Source organism: Gracilinanus agilis, chromosome 6, assembly GCF_016433145.1.
Source record: "Gracilinanus agilis isolate LMUSP501 chromosome 6, AgileGrace, whole genome shotgun sequence".
Classification (NCBI taxonomy): domain Eukaryota; kingdom Metazoa; phylum Chordata; class Mammalia; order Didelphimorphia; family Didelphidae; genus Gracilinanus; species Gracilinanus agilis.
The window spans coordinates 64,552,400-64,579,550 of record NC_058135.1 but is presented as its reverse complement, the minus strand read 5'-3'; positions in this window follow the sequence as shown (position 1 = coordinate 64,579,550).

The following is a 27,151-nucleotide window of genomic DNA, read 5'->3' as shown; positions in this document are numbered from 1 at the left end:
AGTTCTTGTTGGGATAAGGTATAAAAAGACAGGGAAAGCAAGAGAGGATTAGATTATAAGGGGCTTTGCATGCCAAAGAGAGTATTTTACATATGATCCTAGAAGCAATAGGAATCCATTGGAATGTCCCAAGGGGGTGGGGGTTGACGTGGTCAAACCCCCACTTTAGGAAGATAACTTTGGTGACTGAATTAAGGACAGATTGAAGCCTTGAAATATTTTAGGTAGGCTGTTCCATCAGCAGCTACTGCAATAATCTGGGCATGAAAAGTTGAGGTTCTGCATTAGAATGGTAGTAGTCTGAGAGATGGTGTAGAGATGAAGCAGGGTGTTGGCATGGCTTGGATTTGGGGGAATCATAGACCCAGACCTGAAAGGCCATCTACTCCAACTCCCTGGTTTTACAAATGGGGAAAATGAAGCCTAGAGAGCTAACATTAGTTACTCAAAGTCCCAAAGGTAGGAAGTGGCAGGGGTGGGACCTGAGACCACATCTCCAGAGACGACTCTTCCCATCATACGACAAAATTTCCACTTCAGTAGTCACCTCTCATAGAGGGAATTCAATGTTTCTTCTTCGGTCTGTTGCATAAGGAGTGTGAGATGTTTGTACCCTTCGGTTATGTTCTGGCTTTTGACAGTGTCATGAGAACAATGACCTCATTCTCCCCAACTTGATAATTATAATGGAATACTTTTTATAACTTGAAAAGGCATCTCTGGCAGATTGATATGGAAGTTAAAATTAACTATAACACAAGAGTTAGCCACAGCATGCCTCCCTTACCTTATCTTGTGGAGCAAAATAAATAGGATGGAAAACATGTGAGGCTTGCTGATGTGTAAGGAAGGCTTTGTATAAGGTAATCTGCTCTTGTTGGCCTTTATCTCATTTTCCATGCTTTCTTTCACAGCTAAAATTTTTACCCAAGCACCTGCTATTTTTGCATGTAGCACTTTTGGAAATTTTTTTTTAAACACACTATAAGGATGAGAACCCAAATGTTCCCAAGATAAAGGAAAAACTTAGCTTTAAAAATGATAATTCTTTTACTATTAATTTAAAAATATGGACAGAAATGGACAAAAAGTACACCTGCAGCCCATTTCCTCCTTCAGTGTACCCAAAGGTCATTCTCATTAAAGTCAGTCATTGAAGAATCTGGTGCACCTTAGAAACCATTCAAATACTTTAAAAGTGGGGTGGATTAGAGAAAAAGTCCTAGATAAGAGGGAATTCTTTCAGTGAGGTTAAAGAAATCCATCCAAGAGAGCTACCTTGAAAACTACAGGATCCTGATAAGCTTGAGCAACAGTGCTCACCCAGCCAAACAACTCAATCCCAAATGGATGAGAAGGAAGCTTATTCAAAATGGTGGATCTTTGTGGATGTTGGCAAGAGTGGGAAATTAGTGATGTGAATCAGTCGCTCATGATTAAATGAAACAGGAGCTCTGACTTTTTGAGTGCTACGAACATGTGTTCTCCACTGATCTGTGTTGAATGCTGAAATTCATTCATTTGGGTTGATGATAACTTGAATATGTATAGGTTTAGAAATGTACATATATATGTATACACACATATATAGATAGTTATAACTTTAAATATCACATATATGGACAATTTATAAATTATATTTGTATATATTTATAAATGATATGTATCTGTATGACATTTTTGTGTTTGTATAAATATATATACATATGTTTATGTGTATATAGTCACATTTTTTTTAAACCCGTTCCTTCCATCTTAGAGTCAATACTGTATATTGATTTTAAGGCATAAGAGCGGTAAGGACTAGGCAATAGGGGTTAAGTTGCCCAGGGTCACACAGCTGGGAAGTGTCTAAGGCCATATTTGAACCCAGAATCTCCCATCTTGAGATTTGGCTCTGAATCCACTGAGTCACCTAGATGCACTTTTTTTTTTTTTAACAAGCCTTCATAGATCATAGAACCTGAAAATCTGGGATCCAGTTTTACATTTACTAAAACTTACTGTGTCAAATTCTCTGAGCCTTGAACTTTCCTGTTCTACAAAGGTTTTAGGAAACAAATCTGTGACACTTTTGAGATCTGCCCCTTTCCAATATTTTAGTCCTGAAGGAGAAGGAAATTCTAGTCTATATGAAAATAAGACAATTGTGTGCTGGTAAATGTTTAACTAGGGTCTCTTAGGGTTAGGGGTATAGAGGGAAATTTATGCGGAATAAACTTGTAAATTTGATCTGCATCATTAAAATTTTATCCATCACTTTCTTAAGGGTAGACCAGTGGTTCCCAAACTTTTTTGGCCTACCGCCCCCTTTCCAGAAAAAAATATTACTTAGCGCCCCCTGTCACATACTATCATCACCCCCTTACAGTTATGCCCCCAAATGCACCTCTGGCCATCACCGCCTCCCTGGATGGCCTCAGCACCCACCAGGGGGCAGTGGCGCCCACTTTGGGAATCACTGGGCTAGACAGTCAACAAAATAACAAATCCAAGATCCAAGGATCTCTGAGGTGTAAATGGTCCCACTGAAAATGTAACAAGCCAACCTTTCAAGGCACTTTGGAGCTGGTTGTAGCACAGCCCTGTGAGTGATCTATGGACCTGAGGGGCTATCCCTTTGATGTTGATCCAAGACTTCTCATCTAGGAATTGTGACACTAACAATTGATTATTGATTTCATTTTATCCTTACAAGCACCCAAGGAGGACCAAAAGAATAAATAATAGTAATAATGATGATAATAATAGCTAGCCAGGCATTTATATGTGCCAGGCATTCTGTGTTCTGCTTTACAGATATTGTATTCCTTCCTGTGAAAAGTAAAAAAATGAAGAAAAAAGTTAATTAAGTGTCTTAACCACAAGTTAGTATTAGAGGGAGGGATAAAACAACAAAACCTAGAACTAAAACCTGGTTCTTCCGATTTCTTGATTAATATTCTTTTAGATTTTTTATGGCACCTCTTCTGTTAAATATAGGGGATTCTGAAGTCTAAGGGGTTCTTTATTTATAAGTTATTAACACCTGATCTTGAATTAGTTTCAAATTCACATAATCACAGAATCTCTGAGCCAGAGAGGACATCAGAAGTCATCTGCTCCAACCATAATATCACCAAGTTTGACCAGGAGTCCTCCCTGCAATATCTTTGACAAATGGCCTTTGCTTGAAAAACTTCAGCAATGGGGAACCTTCTAATTCCCCAAGCAGCCTGTTTCACTTCTGGATAGCTCTAATTATTAGGAAATGTTTCCTGACATCAAGCTGAAATTCTCTGCTCAGAAATTTCCAGATCTTGTTTTGAGTTTTTACTCCAAGGAGAACAAAGCTAACCCCTTTGCCATGTGACAACCCCTCAAAAACATAGAAGGTGGCTATCATTATCTCTCTAAGTCTTTCCTTCTTTGCTGTCAAGACTTCCATTTCCCTCAACTGATCTTTGTACATCATGATCTCAAATCACCATTCTCTGAGCTTTCTCCCTTTTCAATATCCTTCCTAAAATATGGCACCAGAACTAAACAGGAATTATAGTTGTTGCCTTGCTAGGGCAGAGTACAAAGGGACCCTCTCTTCTTCTATGGGACACCATTTCTCTGTTAATGATGAGTGCTAAACTGGCATTTGCTGTGTCACAGTATGGACTCACATTGAATTTACAATCTAATCTCATCACCTTCAAATGATATTTCAACTTTTGGGGGCCAAATTTCCTTATCTAAAACAATATTAATTGGGCTACCTAATTACTACAATTATTTTGTGGCTCATAACAGCCTTCTGGAAAATGTCGATGGAGGCTAGAGATCCAGGCAACTCTCTCAAGATTGAAGAGAAGCCAATCTGGACTAGTACAGGAAATTTCCTTTCTTGGATTTTCCAGTGTCAATGAAATCCCATATTCAATCCTTATCCCTATAAATCTGAAATGCTTTTTTTGGGGGAGAGGATAGATTTGAGTGGGAGACTCTAAGTGTCTATGAAAGTAGACTAAGGATTCTTATATAGTACTTGACGAGGAGTGGAGAGGGGCCACCGACAAACTACTTCTGTACTTTTTCTTAGGTTTAGTCTAGTCCAAAGGAAACTAGAGTTAGAGGTAAACAATGAATGAATGAATGAATGAATGAAAGTAAGTTTATAATGTACAAAGCAATGTGCTAAACACTACAGAGTATAATAAAAAAAAAGGTAGATACCCTCCCACTTCTGCCCTGCTCTCAAGGAACTTACATTCTAATAACAGAAAATATAAACATTAAATACTGAGCCAATCCTTTCCCTCAATGAGTTTACACTCTACTGGAGAATCAAGAAAAGGAAGAAATATTTTGCCTAAGGAAGTAGAATCTACAGACCTGGAAGAGAGTAGGTAAAAGTGAAAAGAAAGAAAGTGAAGACTTTTACTTCTTCTCTCACACTGTTGGACTTCACACCATATTTAAAGCTTTGCCTTCCTAGGCAATGACTCCCTCAATGGTCTAAAAATCATGTGGTGGTGATTGCTGTTTCTTTTTTCTTTTTCTTTTTTTTTCCCTCTTTGCTTGCTGTTTATTCTATTTTCGGTTACATGTAGAAACAATTTTTGACAATTGTTTTTTGCCAATTTAGAATTCAGATTTTCTCCTTCCCTCTCTCCTTCCCTCCCTCACTCCCTCCTGGAGGTAGTAAATACTTGGATATGGATTATACCAGGAATTTCTTGCAGGTATTATGGTTCCAAAGAGGCAGTGAAGGGGAATTAAGAGGAAGAAACAATTTTTCCTCTTCAATTTCTCCTTGGGATATATATGAGAAAATATAAGGGATGGGTGAGGGGGGAAGGAGAGAGAATATATGAAAAGAGGGAAAAGTAGAAAATCAGGTCACCTGCCACCAAAAAAAAAAAAGAGAGAGAGAGAATCTGGTACCCAGAGCAGACCTGCCCTGTCCTTTGCCTACATTGTTTACCTATTCCAGATTTGTAGTTTATGTTCCATGCCAGTGGGGAAATCTCCTGACCTGGTACCTTCCATAATAAACTTTTAAGCCTGAACTTTCAGTTTCCAAAGAAAATGGGGGTGAGGGTGGGTGGGATAGAGATTCTTTAATTAAATCATGGATGCTGGCATCCAATTAAATTTTAAAGACCTACTTTTATTTTTATCTAACTTCCCTTCCTTCTATGACTCAGAACCATCCACTCTTTCTGCCTTGCAATCTCTGTTGCCCACAAAATGAGCCAGCATAGCCTTCTCTGCCTTTGCTTTGAGTCCATGCTCAGTATTTATCTTTTTTCTAAACCTCTCCCCCTTTCAGGATCTCTCCTTTACCCAGGAAGGGAAGCTTTTAGAGGCCAGACTTGGGAAAAGATGGAGGAGAGTTGCCTTTTCTTCGTAATTCCAGTTCTTAGCATAATACCTGGCAAAACAGTAGGCACCCAGTGTTAGCTAAGTAGCTATCCACTCAGGAAGACCTGAGTTTCCATCTTGCCTCAGATGCTAGCTGTAGAACCCTGGCCAGGCAAGTCAAGAAGCATTATTCTTTTCCAAGCCTGCAAATATTTATCACATGTTTACTAAGAGCCAGATTCTGTGCTAAGAGGAAAGGATATCCCCCTACTATTCCCAAAATTATCTCCACCTAAGTCACCTTATCTGTAAAATGGGGCAACCTCTGATTCCAAAACCATTTTTCTTTCATGTGATCACAATGGATAAATGGATTAAGGATCTTCTTATAATGGACAACCTTCTTTCTGAAATTAGTTCTAAGTAGATCTCTTGGAGAAGGAGATTATAAAACACCACTGTAGCTAATACTTGGGGATAGGCAGCCTTAGTTCAGGAACAGATTCCTTAGTTGTGAATGCAACTTAAATATCTTACTGGAAGGAATCGACCTCATTGCTCTCCACAGGAAAAGAAAAAGCCTAGTTTAGGAGATCATAGAGCTACCACTATGGGGAATATAGAGAAATTCTCTGTGACTGGACTGCCTTGCTTCTCCTGCTTCCTAGGGAAAAAAAAGGAGTTGAGATCAGGGAAACATAGAAGAAAATGAAGCCTTTATTTTGATTAGTTAGAAACAAATGTAGAAAAAAAATGTTGCTATAAAGATAAGGTCAATAATTTTAGGATAAGAAGATGAAGCACTAATGTCCTACCATTCCAGAAATGAGTTTTGACAAAATTAATATAATATAGGCAGGATGAATTTTAAAGGACTCTTATAATTAAAGTCTGTTCATTTAATAATGATGAAGAGGATAATAAGTATGCATTATTGTATTGCTTTATAATACATTTCCCATTCATAATGCATTTTTTAAACCCTTACCTTCTGTCTTAGAATCATTACTATATATTGGTTCCAAGGCAGAGGAGTAGTAAGGGATGGGCAATGGGGGTTAAGTGACTTTTCTCAATGTCACACAGCTAGGAAGTGTCTGAAGTCGGATTTGAATCCAGGACCCTCTCATCTCTGTGCCTGAATTTCAATCCACTGAGCCACCTAGCTCCCCTAGAATGAATTATTAACAGAATGAGTCAGAGATATTTAAAGGTGCATGTTTATTTCTTTAAATAATGCTCTCTCTACATATCTTTTATAAAGAGATTAGTAACTTCCACTGGGTTTTACTATGATGCCCCATACTGCCTTGGTGGTAACTTAAGTTCTTGAAAGCTATATTAGATAGAATAGTCTAAGCTCTTGCATATTTGACCATTTGATAAGAGGTTGAATTACAGTACCAATCATAGTAAATAATCAGATTTCCAGGGTTCAACCTAGTTAAGAATAGTGATACTCATCCCCAATAGAATTGCTTCCCAGTGATGAAATCTTTGGTCATGGCAATCAACTAAACAAAATTGCAAAATAGCCCCCAGTCTTGTATACCCTATTTCTAATTTTGCAGTGATAGTTCCAGAATGGTGAGAAAGAATGGAGATGGTCCTAAGAATCACACAGCCTTTAGATCACTTATAGATTTAACTTAACTGTTGGTACTTTAAATAGAAGATCCTAGTTCACTAACCAATACATAGACATACTCATTGAGAAACAGAATCATTCTAATCTTGACTTTCTCAACACAAACAAAACAAAAAGAAGTTGCAGCTAAATGGAAGGGTGGACTGCAGGATCTATTTGGAGAAACAAATGAAGGAATTGATTGAGTTGTTCTTCTGGACTCAAAGACAATTAGAAAAATCATTTTATGGGACATGTAGTCATGGAGTATTGTAACAATCAAAAAAGTTTGCAAAACATCCTCTGTGAAAAGAACTATAGCTTATGCATCTGTTGGCAAAAGATAAAAAGGTAACTCAAAATCTAAGACCTCAATATGATCTTCCAAATTAAAGCCATTTATACTTTGATATGGCAGCTAGGATATTATGCCAAATCTGGAACCAGGAAGACCTGAGTTCATATCCAAACTCATATACTAGCTGGGTGACCCAGGTCAAGTCAATTAACCATGTTTGCCCCAGTTTCCTCACCTATAAAATGAGCTGAAGAAAGAAATGGCAAACCATTCTAATATCTTTGCAAAGAAAAAAATCCAAATGGGGTCACAGAAAGTCAGACATGACTAAAAATGCCTAAACAACAGCAAAAATATATTTTGATATTCAATAATTTCAATGAACAGGTAAGAGTAGATGAAGGCGAGAAAAGTATTATAAATACTGGATTAAGAATACAGAATTAAATCTCCCAAAGACTTTTAGACTACCCAGAGGCCTCATGACTAAATATCATGACTACTTTCTTTTGAAAAGGTAATTATTGAATATGGAACATATTAAGTACCATAACATCACAACACATGAAACAAATTATATTTTAACAAATTGAAAATGATTTATTGATGGAATCATTTGCAAATTAACTGTATATATAAAGTTATGAAATCTCTGACTTGTTACAGTAAAAATTAAAATGTATACAAAGAAAATTAAAAAATATTAAAAAGTATAGTACTCATTCAAGACCATTCAAACTTTGACCTATTTAAATATTCTTGATGATCAAAGTAGGATTCATGCTGACAAAAGAAAGAATTTAGACACATCATAATAAATTAATATAGAAATTTGACTGATAAAAATAAATTGCCATAAAAAGGTATCTAATCTTAGTCAGCAAACACTTCACTTGCTTGCCAAGTAGAGGGATCTGGAAGCCAAGGGCAACACTAGTTGAAAATCTAAGTGTATTTAGAAGATTTTAGGAGCAGGATGTTGATGAACAAGAAGCATCACTTGATAAATCAGAAAAGCAATACAGGGAAAAACCAATTAAAAAAAGGTTTAGCAAGAGATCCAGTTGAGTATTAAAACCCTGAAAACATTAAGGGATGAGGATGGAGGAAAACAAACAGGAAACATTGAAAGAGATATAAATATTTTTGATATAAACTAAAAAAAAACCCACTTCACCTACAGCAGAGCCACTACACAGTTTTGTATACAGGGGATAGAAAAGCCACTAAGGAAAATGAAGATGGCGAAAACAGCTATGCACAGTGGAGATCTTGAAGAAAGTGAAATAATTAGGAAAACAGTAAGAAAATAATCAATTCACAAAGACTCTGGAGGTGGAAAGATACAAAAGAGATGGAAAATTATTAATTCTAACAAAAAACAAGCAAAGGACATCAATAACAACTTTATGCTTAATTTCCATCTCTGTAACAGATTTCTGAGGATCATATGCATACATATTGCTAATACTTTTGATGAGGGGAACAGTGGGAAACATATAGGTTCTCATAGTTATATTCCTCACTAGAATAGACCTTTTCCATCTTATAAAAATCCTTAAATGTGTAAAGAATATGGGATCTCACCATGCTTATTGTGATGTCAAGTATTTAATTTGATAGAGCAAAACACTGATCTAAAGGGTCTCTATCATTTTTCTTACAACATTACAATATTCTAAGTATAGGTTTCAAGGCAGGAGAGCAATAAGGGCTAGGCAATTGGGGTCAAGAGACTTGCTCAGGGTCACTCAGCTAGGAAGTGTCTACGGTCACATTTGAACCCCAAACCTCCCTTCTCTAGACTTGGTATTCTGTCCACTAACCATCTCGCTGTCCCAGAGTCTCTAATTATTGATATCAGATGAGTCAAAGTACAGACCAAAGAAGGTTCACCAAAAGTGCTTGCCATTGTTTTTGAGGAGACCCAGCAGAGAGTCTGAATTGAAGAACCATCCCTTATGGATCATGAGGATATCTAAATTTTCCTATTTGTGGATGATGTTATGTAGCTTTGTGGCTGTAAATCATGAAATACTACAGTCTCCAAAATAACTAAGAATGCATATTGTTCTGAAGACAATGGAGAGGTGTGCTGGGGAGGGGGTGATAAGATTCCAAAGCATAGCAAATATGGAACTATGAATAAAAACAGAAATCAAAGAGACCTCCAAGGAACCATATGACCAAAAAGAGATGGTATGTTCACATGGCAAGGCAAGAGATAGCGGTCACCACTGGGCAGTCTCACTGTACCCCATTGGTATCCTTGTATTGTCAGAAGAATGAGAGGGAAACATTTTACACATTAGAGAAACCTTCTGTGGCAAACTGACCTACAAGAGGATGTTGATAAGAATCATGGAGAATGGGCAGATATATATTTTGGTTGACATTGCTAGAGGGAATATTCATGCCAATGAGCTCACAATTCCATTGGGGGCTCTGAGTATTGAGTGGAAAAGATTTAGTTCCATTCCAGAGCAATAAATTAAAAACTCCTTCTGGTTTGGAACATGGACTAGAGAACCATGATATCATGACTCACTTGGGAGTGACTTATTCTCTTTTCTTTTGGGTACGTTGTCTAAAATTAAGGATCCTAGTAGATTCTGAACTAGAAAATATTACCATTGTGTGACAATGGTACAAATCACAAATAATACTTAGCACCTTGGGTGAGAATTTTAGTAAAAAATTAGAAATATAATTAGCAAAAGTAAGGGCTACTATTTCCTAGCTGTGTTACCCTGGGCAAGTAACTTAGCCCCAACTACCCAGCCCTTATCACTCTTCTGGTTTGCAACCCATACTTAGAATTGATTTTAAACAGAAGGTAAAGGTTTTTAAAAAAAAAAAAAGGGTTACCAAAATAGCACGCTGCCACTCACAGTTATTGTTGTACCTTGGTTCTCTTTCTGTGTTCCTTTATAGTTCCTGAAAATGAAAAGCCTCCCTAAGCATTACTTACAAGATATTCTATGAAATGATTTGTTTTGAAAGAAATGAAAGTCATCACCCAACCAATGTACTTAAGACAAATAAAGAGCCATTGAATGCTACCTAAAAAGCTACTTAATAAAATAACATTTCCTTTCAATGACTTCAAGTGATTAATGAAATCCAGCACTGTATTTGGAGAGCCATTTATATATGCATTCTATGCTATTCTGGGGTACATTTTGCAAACATTTCTTAGTGTATACTTTTCTTAAAGGTGACCTTTGTGTAAATAAATGCTTTTTTGAGTTCAGGCAAAATAAGTCGGTTGAACTGGCATTTGCAGTAAGTAGCTCCATTATTTTATCCGCAACATGCTCCACCAGCACAGATCAGGGCCCTTTTGGGCTTTCTCATCCTGTATAACTCTTTTCCATGTCTTCCCACAAAACCCACACAGACAATTACTTCCTCAACTTTAAAATTAATATTTTTGTATTTAATATATATGATACAATGATTCCACTGATAGCTCTTCCTATCCCTCTTACTCTCTGCTATTTTTTCTCTTTTCCCTTTTTCTCTCTCTGTTTCTCTCTCCTTCTCCCTGGACACATGTGTGGAGCCGAGTGCCAGATATTACAAGATATTACAATATTACATTAATCCATCTGTTAAATCTCAGTCTCACTCTATGACCAGCCCATCTCTTTGCTGGAATTCATGTCCTTGACTTATATCAAAACATAGAACTAGAGCCGGTAGGGACTTCCAAAGATTGCTGGTCCAAACCTTTTATTTTACAAATGATAAAATTTAGTCCTAGGAAGGTTAAGTGCCGTACCCAAGATCCTATTGGTAAATTTCATCAGAAGCAGAATTTGAATTCAGGTCATCTGACCCCAGAACCAGGGATCTTTCCAATTGAATATGTTATATGTCTTATACTACAATTTAGGTTGTTTTAAAATGTCATTTAAATTTAAAATATTTTAACTTAAAATTTTAAAATATTTATTTATTCAACTTCTCTTAATTTTAGTACCTTTCCTCTGTTAATTATTTCCCACTATATACATATACATATATATATATATATATAATTTGTATATATTTCTTTGCATGTTATCAGTCCTTATTAGATTGTAATCTCCTTGAGGACAGGGACTATTTTTTGCCTTTTTTTATCCCTAGAACTTATGATGCTACCTAGCACATGATAGACACTTAATAAATCTATATTGATTTATTTTTGTTAAGTGCTTTCTATAGAGTACCATCTTAACTCTAAGTTAAATAAACTAATTTAGAAAAAGCAAAGTCCCTGTTTTTATTGGGCTTACCATCTAAAAGAATAAGAACCAAGAATAGAAAGTACATGACATTACATGGTAAGGACATTTGAGAGCTATAAAACAATATTCTGTCAAGTCCCAGGAGAAGAGTTATTGCCAACTGATGGGGATCAGACATGCTTCATGATGGAAGGGGATTCTGAGTTAGGCTTTAAAATATGGATAAAAATGTAACATTTGAAGAAGGGGAGAGATGGCATAAAATCCCTATGAAAGGAGTCTTATCCTTGGGGGAAGTAGGATGATACCAGGTCTGGGACAAGATCACCTGGGCTTCTGCTGACAAGGGAAGAAGCATCCCATCTGGTAGCTTCTTATTTTAACTAATTAGTCTTATGAAATAGGTGCTAAGCTCAGTTGTTCCTAAAGTGCTGAATCATTTCACCCTCCAAATTTCAACACCCTGGGGAAAAGCCATCGTGGTTATGGTTCTAATTGTCTTCAGTTCTCATGGAAGTAGAGCTGAGTAAGCCTTCTAAATATTTGAAAGAAGAGAACCTCAATAGAATATAAAAGCAAAAATAGTAGATGGAGCTTTAAGACACAAGTTTCTTCTCTCTCTCTCTCTCTCTCTCTCTCTCTCTCTCTCTCTCTCTCTCTTCCTTTCTTTTGTCCTTTCCTCCTTTCCTCTCTTCCCCTCTCCTTCCCACCTCTCTTTCCTTCTTCTTTCTCTTTTTTTCTCTCCCTCCTTTTTTGTTCTTCCTCCTCCTCTTCCTTCCCCTCACCTCAATGCTCTAACAGTCTTCCATTCTTTCCCCCAAGGAAAAATTCATATCTGGTGGCTCCAAGATGGTCCCTTCCATCTTTTTACCATTAAATGCTAGGATTCATCATACATGTCAAAAGTGACATTCTCACCTCCTGCTATATATGTATATTTGTTTTCGTCTAGGAACGTTTCCTTATAGTTTCAGTGCCTGGCGATCTCCATTAAATCTCTGTCTCTCTTAGGCAGGATTCTTTGTTGATTTAGTGTTGTATGCCTCCCTGAGGAAGATCCCTAGATGTAAAGAATATCCCTAATTGATTTCAAGTGAAGTAGCCTGGTTAACAGTCTCTAATGGAAGAATGTGAGGATGGAATTCATCAGATATCTCCTATCATTTAGTTTCTCTAACAGATTTCTTGATGGGGGAAAAAAAGTGAGAAACAACTCCCTGCAAGGCTCCATGGTCTACTGTCCACAGCCGACCCCAAAGCTCTTTTTAGTAAATAATCAAGGTAGAAAATTGGGCAGTCTTATACAGTGTTGCAAGATAGAGACCCCACACACACACACATACACATACACATACACACACTAGTATAGAATCCTCTACCAGGCTTCTTGGATTATCTTTGCTATTCTCATTGCAGATGTAGTTTTAAATAACCACATGCTTGTCCACTGATTTCAAGCACCCACATTTGTTCTTTCCATCTTTGTCAGGCTAAATAGAAATGAAGATATTGAAAGCCACTACCATTTAGTTCCTGCCTATGTTCTTTCACAGTCTTCTGTGAAGAAGAGCAGATGGAATAAGTTCCTTACAGCTTATATACTTTCAGTGTAACTCAATAATAGGTTTCTAATTTTCTATTTTTTAAAATGAAAATTAGAAGCTCGTCCCACGAGAGCAGGGAATGTCCTGTCAGTCTATAAGGAGGAGACATTTTTTGTGTTTGAAAGAGTAGTCATGGTGCTGGAGAAAAAGAAGAGTTTGGAGCAGAAGTTTCTCAACCTCCACTTTAAGAATGGTTCTTTCATGGGGTATCTACGTGACTCAGTAGATGGAGAACCAGACCTAGAGAAATTAGATACTGTGTTCAAATCTGGCCTTAGATACTTCTTGACTGTGTGGCTAGGCAAATCACTTAACCCCAGATGCATAGCCCTTCCTACTCTTTTGACTTGGAACCAGTACTTAGTATTGATTCTAAAATGGGAGATAAGAATTTAAAAAAGGAAAATTTGTTCTTTCATGATAAAGGGAATGGTTTCAGAGAAAGCAAGGAAGACTTGTATAAATCAGTGCAAAGAAAAGTGAGTCTAACCAGGAAAACAGTCTATAAAGTACTATTTAAAAGACAACTTTGAAAGACTTAGTAACTGATTAATACAATAAGATATCACAATTCTAAATGATTCATGATGAAACATCCTCTCTGCCTTAGAGCAGCTAGGTGGCTCAAAGGATAAAACATGACTCTAGATGACTCTAGAACAAATTAGAAAACTGAAACGCAAAGGAAAAATCAAATAGGACAAGGAGAAAGATTTTAAAGTAAAGAGGGGACAGGGCAGCTAGGTGGCACAATGGATAGAGTACCAGGTCTGGAGTCAGGAGGACCTGGGTTTAAATTTGACTTCAGATTCTTTCTCATTATGTGACCCTGGGGAAGTCATTAACCTCATTTGCCTAGCCCTTGCTCTTATGTCTCAGAATTTTTACTAAGACAGAAAATAAGGGTTATTAAAAAAAAAGAAAGAAACATGCTATGTCTCCTTAGAAACAGAACTGATGGACTTAAGAGACCTGATATTTTTTCTCTTTTTTTGTTTTTCTGTTTTGTGTTTTTTTTTTGGAGAGAGAAGGGTTGGGGGAAGATATGGGTAACAGATTTATTTTGCATGACTACATATTTGTAATAGACTTTGTTTTTCATGCCTTCTCAATGAGTATGGAAGGGGAGATAATTTGGAACTAAATAAAATAGAATCAGAAAATGTGTTTCAAAAAATAGTTTAAGAAAATTGTCTTATTTTATCATGAAAATGCTTGGATGGTCTCAAAATGAAGGGAAAAGGAGGTAGTTTATACACTCAATTTAAAATTTTGCTACATATTCTAGAATCCTTTAATTGTCAAATGAGCAAAAATGACGGGAAAAGGCCTTTCCATTAAGGAAGCACTCATCTTAAGCAACAGCACAATTCTTCTTTTTAAACCCTTACCTCCCATCTTATAATCAATATTGTATATTGTTTCCAAAGTAGAAGAGCAATGAGGACTAGGCAATGATCACATTTCCTGATGTCACAGAGCTAGGAAATATCTGAGAAGCATAATGATTCATTTTTTTTAATTTAGTCATTTATTTAGAATATTTTCCCATGGTTATATGATTTATGATTCCCACTCATTCCCTCCCCCTGTCCTTTAGCTGACAAGCCATTCCACTGGGTTATACATGTATCATTGTTCAAAACCTATTTCCATATTATTCATATTTGCAGTAGAGTGATCTTTTAACATCAAAACCCTAATCATATCCCTAACACACTACGTGATCAATCATGTGATTTTCTTCTGCATTTCTGCTCCCACAGTTCTTTCTTATAAGTTTCTTGGTTGTCCTGGGTCTTTGCATTGCTGCTGGCAGAAAAGTCTATTACATTTGATTGTGCCATCATGTATCAGTCTCTGTGTACAATGTTCTGGTTCTGCTTCTTTTGCTCAAAGCATAATAATTCTTACAAAAACCACAAGCCGGAGCTCACATGGACTAAGTGCCCCTCTGACATTTTTATTATATGGTACCCAGACTTGTCAATGATGATAGAATCATTGAGCATCAGATTAAGATAGAAATGCAGTTAGCTGACATAATGCAAGGAAGAAATCATTTTCTGTTATTTTTGGCAGCATACTAGATTAACCGTTAATGTTTACCATAATGATGAGGCCTCCAACTAAAAGCCAGAGAGTTGAGATGGAGTCAGAAAGAGCAACTTTCGCACCTAAGCAAAGTAACCCAAAATTTATCTGAGCCTAACATGCAAGTAAACTTTTAAAGACAAGTTTAGTTGGGAAAGAGGGAAGAGAGGTTTTACTTCCCATGGCTAAAGATTAAGAAATACTTCAAGGAAACTGTTAGGGACAACATGGCTTTGGAGACTCTGAGAATAAGGAAAGGCAAGATGGGACCAAGGAAGAGCTCACTTGGAATGTGAGGCGATAAGAAGCAAGAAGTGGACATCTCATATCTTTTTATTTGTCCAAATAATTTTCATGCTCAACGGGTACTAGTTTTATATGCTTCTGAAGGATTGAAAATATTGTCAGCACCCTCTAAACTTGGGCACTCTGGTACGATGCCCTGATTACCTCACCTAAGTTGTGGCTGAGCTGAGTCTGTTTGAATACTATTTTTTCCCCTGATTTGCAAGCAGGTTTCCAATCCCTGCTTTAGTGAGAACCCATTTATTTTTTTTTCCTTTTGGTTATGAGCAGGACATAATGATAAAAGACATATTAAATATCACATGACACACTGCTTCCTACAGGAAGAAGAATAGCATGTTAGGAATTTGGTGAATGCTCAGAAACTGTCATTGGAACAAAGGAATGACTCTGTACTTACCTAAGTTGCTAAACATTAATGTTAATTGGTTGGATGCTTAATTTGAACTGTTTCTCAAATAAGGCATTGTGTTATTGTTATATTCTAAGCCATTGCTGGGCACACCCTAGAGTTGAAGGAATTTCTCACATTTCTAAGACTCACGTGACAATCACTAAACCTGAAGGTCCAGTGTCTTTTCAGACTATTCCTATTCCTATTTCTTGCTCAGAAAACCCCAAATTGGGGCATGAAGAGTCAAATGAGATTGAAACAATTCAACAAGAACATATGCCAAGCACTGAGTACATAGGAGACCCACCTGCTAAATTCTATTCTCAGATTCCACAAGCCCTAGAATAGTACAAAACCACATATGCAGGAGAAAGTTCTTCCAAGGACTCCAAACCCCTGTAGGTATGTTGCCCTATTGTACTGACACTTCATGCTTCTCTCATTCAATCACTCTCTGCAAATATATGAGGGCCATCTTTCTTACATCTACAAATGTCACATTCCTGGACCACTTGAATACTCACTGCAAAAATTTACACCCAGCAAAACAACCCCAGTGGCAACATGCAAAATCTTCACAATCTTTAGCACAATCTTCCCTAATGATGATCTTTTCATTGACAAGAGGTACTAACAGATGCTGAAAATGAAATACCTCTAATAGGAGATTGTATTGCTCCAGCATCCAAATTTCAAATATACAATTATTGTAAAATTAAAATGCTACCTTCAAGAACTTGAACACATAGCTTATTCTTGTTTTTTTCTCTTTCAACAAATTCTACAAATTCATTTTAATATTTTTCCATCAAGAACATATAGCTTTACCAAATTTCATTTCTTTGTTTTTTAAAACTCTTGCCTTCTGTTACTAAGACAAAAAATGGCAAGGACTAAACAATTGGAATTAAGTGGTTTGCCTAGGTCATACAACAAGAAGTGTCTGAGGTCACATTTGAATCCAGATCCTTAAGACTCCAGTTCTGGTACTCTATCAATGGTGGTACCTAGCTAGCCCCTATCTCCTTCTTTTTGGGAGAAACTATTTTTGTTTTTTTTTTTTAGTTTTTATTTTTTTATTTTATTTTTTAATTAGAATATTTTCCCATGGTTACATGATTCATGCTCTTTCCCTCTCCCCCATACCCCTTCTCTCCCGGTTGCTGATGCCCAATTCCACTGGGTTTTATATGTATCATTGATAAAGACCCATTTCCATATTATTGATAGTTGCACTAGGGTGATTGTTTGGCATCTACATCCCCAATAATATCCCCATCAACTCATGTGTTTAAACAGTTGTTTTTCTTCTGTGTTTCTACTCCCACATTCTTCCTCTTAATGTGGATAGTTTTCTTTCACATAATTCCCTCAGCCTTGCTCTGGATCATTGCTTTGCTGCTAGTAGAGAAGTCCATTATGTTCGATTGTACCACAGTGTATCAGTCTCTGTATACAAGGTTCTCCTGGTTCTGCTCCTTTCACTCTGCATTAATTCCTGGAGGTCATTCTAATTCATGTGGAATTCCTCCAGTTCATTATTCCTTTGAGCACAATAGTATTCCAGCACCAACATATACCACAATTTGTTCAGCCATTCCCTAATTGAAGGACATTCCCTCATTTTCCAATTTTTTGCCACCACAAAGAGTGCGGCTATAAAGACTTTCATACAAGTCTTTTTCCCTATGATCTCTTTGGGGTATAAACCCAGAAGTGATGTGGCTGGATTAAAGAGCAGTCAGTTTTTTATAGTCCTTTGAGCATAGTTTCAAATTGCTATCCAGAATGGAGTGCTACCAAATTCCTTTTATGACACAAATATGGTACTGATCTCAAAGTCAGGTAGATAAAAAACAGAGAAAGAAAACTATAGCCCAATCTCCTTAATGAACATAGATGCAAAAATCTTAAACAGAACACTAGCAAAAAGACTCCAGCAAATGATCATGAGGGATCAGGTGGGATTTATAGCAGGAATGCAAGGATGGTTCAACATTAGGAAAACCATTCACATAATTGACCATATCAACAAGCAAAGCAACAAAAATGACATTATTATCTCAATAGATGCTGAAAAAGCCTTTGACAAAATACATCTATTCCTATGGAAAACACTAGAAAGTATAGGAATAGAAGAGCATTTCCTAGAAATAATAAACTATATATCTAAAAGCATCAACAAGCATCATCTGCAATGTTGATAAATTAGAAGCCTTCCCAATAAGATCAAGAGTCAAACAAGGATGCCCATTATCACCTCTCTTATTTAACATTGTACTAGAAACACTAGCAGTAGCAATTAGAGAAGAAAAAGAAATTGAAGGTATTAAAAATAGGCAATGAGGAGAACAAGCTATCACTCTTTGCAGATGATATGATGGTCTGCTTAAAAAATCCTAGGAAATCAACCAACTAGTGGAAATAATCAACAACTTTAGCAAAGTTGCAGGATACATAAATCATCAGCATTTCTATATATTTCCAACACATTGCAGCAGCAAGAGTTAGAGAGAGAAATTCCATTTAAAATCACCCTAGAGAATATAAAATACTTAGGAATCTATCTACCAAGACAAACACAGGAATTATATGAACACAACTACAAAACCCTTTCCACACAATTAAAACTAGATCTAAACAATTGGAAAAACATTGAGTGCTCATGGGTAGGACGAGCTAACATAATAAAAATGACCATTCTACCCAAATTAATTTACCTATTTAGTGCCATACCTATCAAACTACCAAAAAACTTTTTACTGAATTAGAAAAAACTATAACAAAGTTCATTTGGAAGAACAAAAGACCAAGAATATCAAAAGGAAATAATGAAAAAAATATGAAGGAAGGTGGCCTAGCAATACAAGATCTTAAACTGTACTATAAAGCAGTGGTCATCAAAACAATATGGTACTGGCGAAGAGACAGATGGGAAGATAGTAGAATAGACTTGGGGTAAGCGACCTCAACAAGACAGTCTATGATAAAACCAAAGAACTCAGCTTTTGGGACAAAAGCTCACTATTTGACAAAAACTGCTGGGAAAATTGGAAAACAGTATGGGAGAGATTGGGTCTAGATCAACATCTCACACTCTATACCAAGATAAATTCAGAATGGGTGAATAACCTGAATTATAAAGAAGGAAACTATAAGTAAATTAGGTGAGCACAGAATAGTATACTTGTCAGATCTATGGGAAAGGGAAAATTTTAAAACCAAGCAAGAGTTAGAAAAAATTAGAAAATGTAAGGTTTTGTACAAATAAAACCAATGCAACCAAAATTAGAAGGGAAGCATCAAATTGGGGAAAAAAAACTTTATAACAAAAACTCAGACAAAGGTCTAATTACTCAAATATATAAGGAGCTAAATCAATTGTACAAAAAAAAATCAAGCCATTCCCCAATTGATGAATGGGCAAGGGACATGAATAGGCAATTTTCAGATAAAGAAATCAAAACTATCAACAAAAACATGAAAAAGTGTTCTAAATCTCGTATAATTAGAGAAACGCAAATCAAAACAACTCTGAGGTACCATGTCACACCTAGCAGATTGGCTAAAATGACAGCAAAGAAAAGTACTAAATGTTGGAGGGGATATGGCAAAATTGGGACATTAATGCATTGCTAGTGGAGTTGTGAAGAAACTTTTTAAAAAACCTTCTAGAAGGCAAATGAAAGAAAGAACTGTTGGAGTGGCCTTTCACATCAGTGTTTTTAGGGTTTTATTTTAAGTTTTTGTTATGTATGAATTTGCTCTTACAACAATGACCAATATGGAAGTGTATTTTGCATGACAGTAAAAAAGAATACTTTTTAAAAGGCAAAATTAGTGACCGAATCATCTGCAAAATATTTCTCTTAATAGAAGCTCCTGGTGTACATCTTTTGTCATGGTCAAAATTTAATATTCTCACCACTTATCTCTTTGTCATTCAACTACATGGTCTTCTCCACTCTACTGACAATTACATTTTACAATTTTAATCTTTAGTTACAAGTAATGTGATTGCCTTCATGGCTATTTCTTAAAGGAAGAACTCTGAGAAAGAAAATGTATCCTTTTATTTCTGTTGTTATTTTTAGGAAATTTCATAAAATTCACTCATTTCATTTCATGTCCATTTGAATTTCCTTCAGGTCTGAAATGCATTCCGGGGTTTTGAAATCATAGAATGAAAGAGCTAGAAGGAATCTCTGATGTCATGTAAGTGAAGGCAATAACAAATTGACTGAAATAGATTTTAATTATCCTAAGTTTATTTGGTAACTCTTCATTAAGATTCCTAATTGTGGAGATTACCCTGTGTTCTTGAAGGCTTTGCCAGAAGAACAGAAGCTGTCTCAGTTTTGCAAATCTGGAAAGACTTCCAGTATAATTCCATGAATAGCCCATGTGCCTCAGTGATGAACTCATTGGACACGGTGACCCATGAAACAAGCAAAAAAACAGAATGATCCACAGTACTCTGTAGCCCTTTTCTTTTTCCCATTGATGGTACAGAGTGACAGATAAAGGCAGTAGGTGGTATATTCAGAAACAATGATTTTTTTTAACAAAATAATGTGTTTCTTGGAAGAATCATATTATGTTGTTATTTGAATATGGAATAATATACTTTCAAATGAACATATAATACAAATCTCTGTCCTTTCTCAAGAGAAATAGTAAAATTAAATAATCCTTTTGCAGTAGAAAACTCAGTTTGGAAACTGTCTTCAATAACTCATTAATACATTCCTTAGGAAGACAGAATTCATTTTTTGTTACAAATATGTAATAAATTACAATAAATATGCTTATACAAGAGAAACAAATTTTCATGTTAGCTTTATGCAAGAATATATATTTCATTCTTTTTTCTTCTCCTTTCCACTCCTCCCATATTGATTTTTTTTTTAATTTTGTCTTAGAGTCAATTGATTCTAAGGTGGAAGAGTAGTAAGGGCTAGGCAATGGGGATTTAAATGACTTACTCAGAGTCACACAGTTAGGAAGTGTCTAAGGATAGATGATGGGCATAAGCAGATTGAATCATGCTATCAATGATTATATTTGCATGTTAGAAGCAGCATAAAAAATAACAAGCATGGGTTGGACCAGAAAATAAAGTAGGTCGTTTAGCAAGAAAAAGGAAAAATGGATGGACAGTTCATGTGTTTATATCTACAAAATAATAAAATAACTAGAGTAAATTTTCTAGTTTATAACACACACACACCCAACACACCCACACATATACTTTCTCTCTCTCTCTCTCTCTCTCTCTCTCTCTCTCTCTCTCTCACACACACACACACACACACACACACACACACACACACACACAATTTATAGAAAGAAATGGATTGCACAGGATGGGAAGGTAAAGATGGGTTGGACTCGTTACCTTGGGAGGTAGTTTGCAGTGGATGAGATTGTAGTCCCACTGGAAGATTGAATTGCCTCTCTGGCATTCAATATATGCGAAAATAGAATTTCATTGGTTTTATTTGCCATCCTTTGAAAAATCTACTTTGCATCTTGGTGTACCTGTGGCATTTTGGCATTGTCAAAGGATATTGGGATTTTTTTCCAAAAAGCATTTTTATAAACTGTTCATTTCAGACTTATTCTGTGAGTGTTAGGAGTCTCTTACCAGAGAAATTTTCAGGAAAAATGGTCTATCCATGATTTGCTTTTCTTACCTTCAATGTTAATAGATTCTCCATTCACATACAATCTGTCATATAGGGTCCTGGGATTTGATGTTTTGGTATGAGTTCTTGCTTATGGTTGTTTAGTAGAAAACATACTGTCTTCCTAAGATTACAGAATTTAGAGTGAAAAAGGACATTTTGGACATCTGATTTGACAGATATAGACACTGAAGCCCAGAGATTTATGATTTACTGAGGGTCACACACATTAATAACAAATTCACACTCGGGATCTGAGCCTGAGGGACAGTAAATTGGGGAGAGGACCATAGCCTATTTTTAAGTGAGCGAAGAATGATTTTGATGTTTTAAAAATTCAATAAAACTATATTTAAACATATAAAAATTCTTGGCTCCTTGGCCTTACAAAAACAGGTGGTGGGTGCGCCACTTTTGGCAGTTGGACTATAGTTTGCTAACCCTTCTCTGGACTCCAGAGTGAATCCTTTCCTCTTTACTAAGAAGCAGCTAGGTCCTTTTAAGATTCTACTAAGAAGCTACAGATCATGAAGTACTAGACCTAGAGCCAGGAAGACACAAGTTCACAGCTAATCTCGGACATTTCTTTACTCTGAAATATAGGGCAAATCACTTAATTCTGTAGAATTATTTGCGTTTCTGTAGAATTATGGTAATAATAGCACCTACCCAGAAAGTTGTTGGGAAAATAAAGTAAGATAGGATTTGTAAAGTGCTTTGCAAACCTTAAAGCATCATTTAAATGCTGCTGGTGGTTGTTGCTACCATGGCGCCTTCTAATAGAGCAACTCCAATGGGCATTTTTTTCAATTCTGATTAATATAGGCCCCATGGATGTGAAGGCTTAGGAAAACAGTCCCTGAACTCAAGATGTTTACAATTTACACATAGAACACAATATGTAAACAGATGGTTAGACAGCATGTCTCAAAAATCTTGAAGCAGCTCTCATCTATGAAACCAGAAAACTATACCAAGACACCATAAATATAATATCTAATTATATTATATTATATATGTATAATTATTATCTACCTGTTATATATTAAATATATTCTATATCTACATTCTATGTTATTTATATATTTTATGTTTATGTTATAGCATATTACATATACACATAGACATACATGCATATGATAATTTGAAAAAGGAGAAACCACACTAACAAATAGGTGGAACAGGAAAGACCTTCCTTAACCATTGACTTTCTGGCTGAGCTTTGAAGAAAGCTCAGGATTCTAAGAGAGGGTGCATTGTAGGAATGGAGGTGGCAGCCTGTATAAGCCTGAGGAATAGGGGAAATGAAATGATGGGTTTGGAGGACTCCAACTAGCTCAGGAGTGTGTGAAGGGGAGTAATGTGAAATAATCTTAAAAACCAGGTGGAATGGAGGCTGATGGTGAGGGGCTTTAAACACTAAGCTGAGAAGAATATATTTTATTCTTTAATACAGAGGGAGTTTTTGAAGTTTTTTGAGCAGAGTAGAAATGTGGTAAGATTGGTGTTGCAGCCATCTGTAAACAACATTTATTGGATGTAGAAGCATGTATTGAGATGGTTGCTGAGTTCATCCAAAGTTGCCTTTTAATAGAAAAATGACAGCTATCTCAGGTAAATATTGTATATTTTAGAAAATTTAATCAAATCTTTATGGATTTCCCAATTTATAAGCCAGTTTGGTGAGATAGATGGAAAGAGTGTTGTGTTTTAAGTCTAGAGCACTGAGTTTGAAGTCGACTCCAATACTTGCTTTTCTGAACCTAGAAAATCTTCTTAACATGCCTGAGCCTCAGTTTCTCCATTTGTAAAATAAGAATACCTGTATTTTGTTGCCCTATGGGTTTGTGGTAATGAAGGTACTTTGTAAAGAGGAGCACATACTAAAAGCTTTCCATTACTACTAATGTGTGAATTATTACGATTTATTCAGTTTCTGCCTGATGAGTAGGTCCCTATTGGTTGTGTTTGGCATTTTAAGGTTGTTGGGTTGTTTTTTTTTCATTATTTCAGGGCATAAGTCTATGGTTTATTGTTCTGCAGGAGTAATTTGCTAAATAGTCTACAAGATTAAAAATGTCACTTTCCTGATGAATTGAAGGTGACTCTAATTGCTTCAGCTGTCTACAGCAGCTCTGGGAACATCAGCAAGACAGAGGGGGACTTTCACATGGACCAGATGTCGCTCAGTTATTCTATCAGATCTATCCTGGGCTGCTTTGGATAACAGAAATACAGAGAAACCAGACACTGGAAATGCAAATCTTGAACTACAACTACTTTAAAATTCATAAATCTATTATTTCTTTGTAAACATTGCCTCCACCAATGCTCTTGACAATCTCCCTTTGCCTTAGGAAATAATCTCATGGTTTGCTGGAAAATTACTACTACTACTACTACTACTACTACTACTACTACTACTACTACTACTACTACTACTACTATTACTACTATAACTCTTCTTGACTTCATTTGGGATTTTTTTTTGGCAAAAATATTGGGGTGGTTTTCCTTTTCTTTCTCCAGCTGATTTTAGAGATGAAGAATTAAGGCAAACAAGGTTAAGTGACTTGCCCACAATCACACAGCTAGTAAGTGTCTGAGGCAGGATTTGAACTCATGAAGATGACTAATTACCACCACTACTACCAATATTACTGTCTCTGACAACACCATTAATAATAATAATGACAATTGTACTTTTTTAAAAACCCGTACCTATCTTGGAATCAATACTATGTATTGATACCAAGGCAGAAAGACTGTAATGGTGACTTGCCCAGGATTATACAGCTAGGAAATACTCGAGGTCAGATTTGAACCCAGGTCCTCCCTTCTCTAGGCCTGACTCTCAATCAGCTGAGCCACCTAGCTGCCCCCCATCATTCCATATGATATTGATATGATACCTTTTAGCTAGTCTTCTGATGATTAAATGACATCTATAAGCCCTAAAAAACAAGCAAACAAAAAAAACTATTTTGTGTATTACCCTGCAGTCAACAGCTTTATCTATGGTATACATATTCTATGGGTTACTTTTCATTCCAAAAATTTCCCTGGAAATCACCCCATAGAAAACATTGAACTTAATGGGTTATTTATTGGATGCTTATAGAAAAAATTAGGTTTACCTCCCCTCCCCAGTCTCTCATCAGATTGTGATTTAAGGCTGTCAAACATGAAGTCTTAAGAGAAATTCACATTGTACTAGCATCGTAGTAGACAAAGAGCAGACAAAAAACCGACAACAGAATCAGTAAGACCTGAGTTCGGGTCTTGCCTCCAATGCATTCATACTAGACAATTCAATTGCTCAATGTTTCAGCTTCTAAGATTATAAATTGCAAAGCGTATGCCAATCTGCTTTGGCAAAAGGAGTTAACTCACTAAGTAGTTCCCTGTACTAAAGAAATAATAGATCCAATAATATATATATATGTACATATATATATATATGTATACACACACACACACACACAAACACACACACACACACACACACAATAGGAAAATAGCCGTGTCAGAGTCTGCTCAACCCTGAGCCTCCTGTAAGATTTTCACAGTGAACATTTACAACTTTTGTTGTTGTTCAGTCATTTCAAATTCTTTGTGATCCCATCTGGGCTTTTCTTGGTAAAAATACTAGAATGGTTTGCCATTTCCTTCTCCAGTTCATTTTATAGATGAGGAAACTGAGACAAACAGGGTCAATGGACTTGCCCATGGTCACATAGCTTGAACTCAAGAAGATGCGTCTTCCTGAGTTCAGACTGGAACACTATCCACTGTACCACCTAGTTGCTCCTTTTATAACTTGGAAACTGGCAAACACTGGGACCAGGGCTTGATTTTATTGCTTTGTTGATTGTCTAGACTTAAGAAAGTGATAGAGAAAGAGTTAATGGAGATTAAATTTAAAAGTGTGTCATTTGCACAGATTTTCCCCCAGAGAGCCGATTGTTAAAGATTTACTCTTTATGAATATACCCCCTAGCTTTGGGGGGACACTTAAAATGATAAGCTTGCTGGGAGGAGGGAGCAGAACTGTCTCTTTCCTTTGATGCAGCTTCCAGCTTGGAGCTATTCCCAAGTGAGTGGGTCCTCCTGACTGCTGGTTTTCTGAACAAGGATGAAATGAGGGGGACAGAAGAGTAAGGAGGGAAGGGAACATCTGCTTTGTGTACTCGAGAGAGAATAGCTCAGGTTTTTCTTTCAGGAGCACTTTATTTTCTTTCCCAGTGGCCTCTTTTGATTTGATGAGAAGAGAAGATGGTTCACGATTGGGATTTAAGGAAGCAAAAAGATATTACACAGCTTAGACATCTCACATATATACTCCATTCAAGTAGATAACAGGGATCACAGATCAGAAATGTATGATTATTTGGTGAGAAGTGGTTGGTTTTAAAGCATATTAATGGAACTATAATCCACAATCAACCACTGAATTTATCTGCCCTTAGTGATATGTATTCATACTTTTCTCCAATTTAAGCATTTATCATCTTTGACTTCCCTTTATCTCAGTGGAGGACCATTAAGTTTCTAAAAGGCAGGTACTGTGACTCATCTAAAGTTTATATCTTCCTCAGTGGATAGAGCACTGAGCCTGGAGGCAGGAAGACTTATTTTGCTCATTTCAAATCTGGCCTCAGACACCAGCTAGCTATAGGACCTGGATGAGTCATTTACCCCAGTTTGCCTCAGTTTCCTCATCTTTAAAACAAATTGGAGAAGGAAATGGCAAATCGCTCCAGTATCTACCAAGAAAACCCCAAATGGGTTCACAAAGAGTAAGACATGACTGAAAATCACTGAACAACAGCAATACCTAATATTGTGCTCCACAGATAATAGGTACTTAATAAATTACTTTTGTATTTGTCATTGTCTCCCTTTTCATTCCTTTCCTTTGAGTGGGATTAGAGGTAGACCTTCCTGACTCAGATTCTTAAGAATATAGAGATTGGCAGCTGAAAGGGGCTTTGGGGATTATTTAAGGAGTAGTGTGATATAGTAGATGACCCTGGAGTTAGAGTCAGGATAACCTGGGTTTGAATCCTGTGTCAGACACTTGCTATCTATATGGTCTTTTGCATGTTGACTTCTCCCATTCAATTGTAAACTCCTTGAGGAAAGTACCTGCCTTTTTATTTCATATTTGTATTCCCAGTATTTTCAGCATAGTGCCTGGCATACTGTAGATATTTAATTGGCCTACTATAAGCCAATTACCTTCTCTTAACCTCATTTAAAATATAGGAATAATAATATCACTTAGTTTTGGTGTCATTATGAAAATTAAAGTGCTATGTGAAATATCAGAAATTATTATCTACCCTAACCTCATTACAGTGTGTAATTGGAAATTTTGTACCTTTGAACTGCATTACCCAGGAGCCCACTAACTTCTTGTCATTACGTGCTGACATAGACAGGAGATAAATTCAGTGGATTTCCATGTCTAGCTCTCTTTCCTTCCTAGGAGGGCAACTATGAATGTGGGACTTTTGAACAGGTAGAATAGCCATGGGCATATGTTTTTTATTTTGTTAGATAAATAACT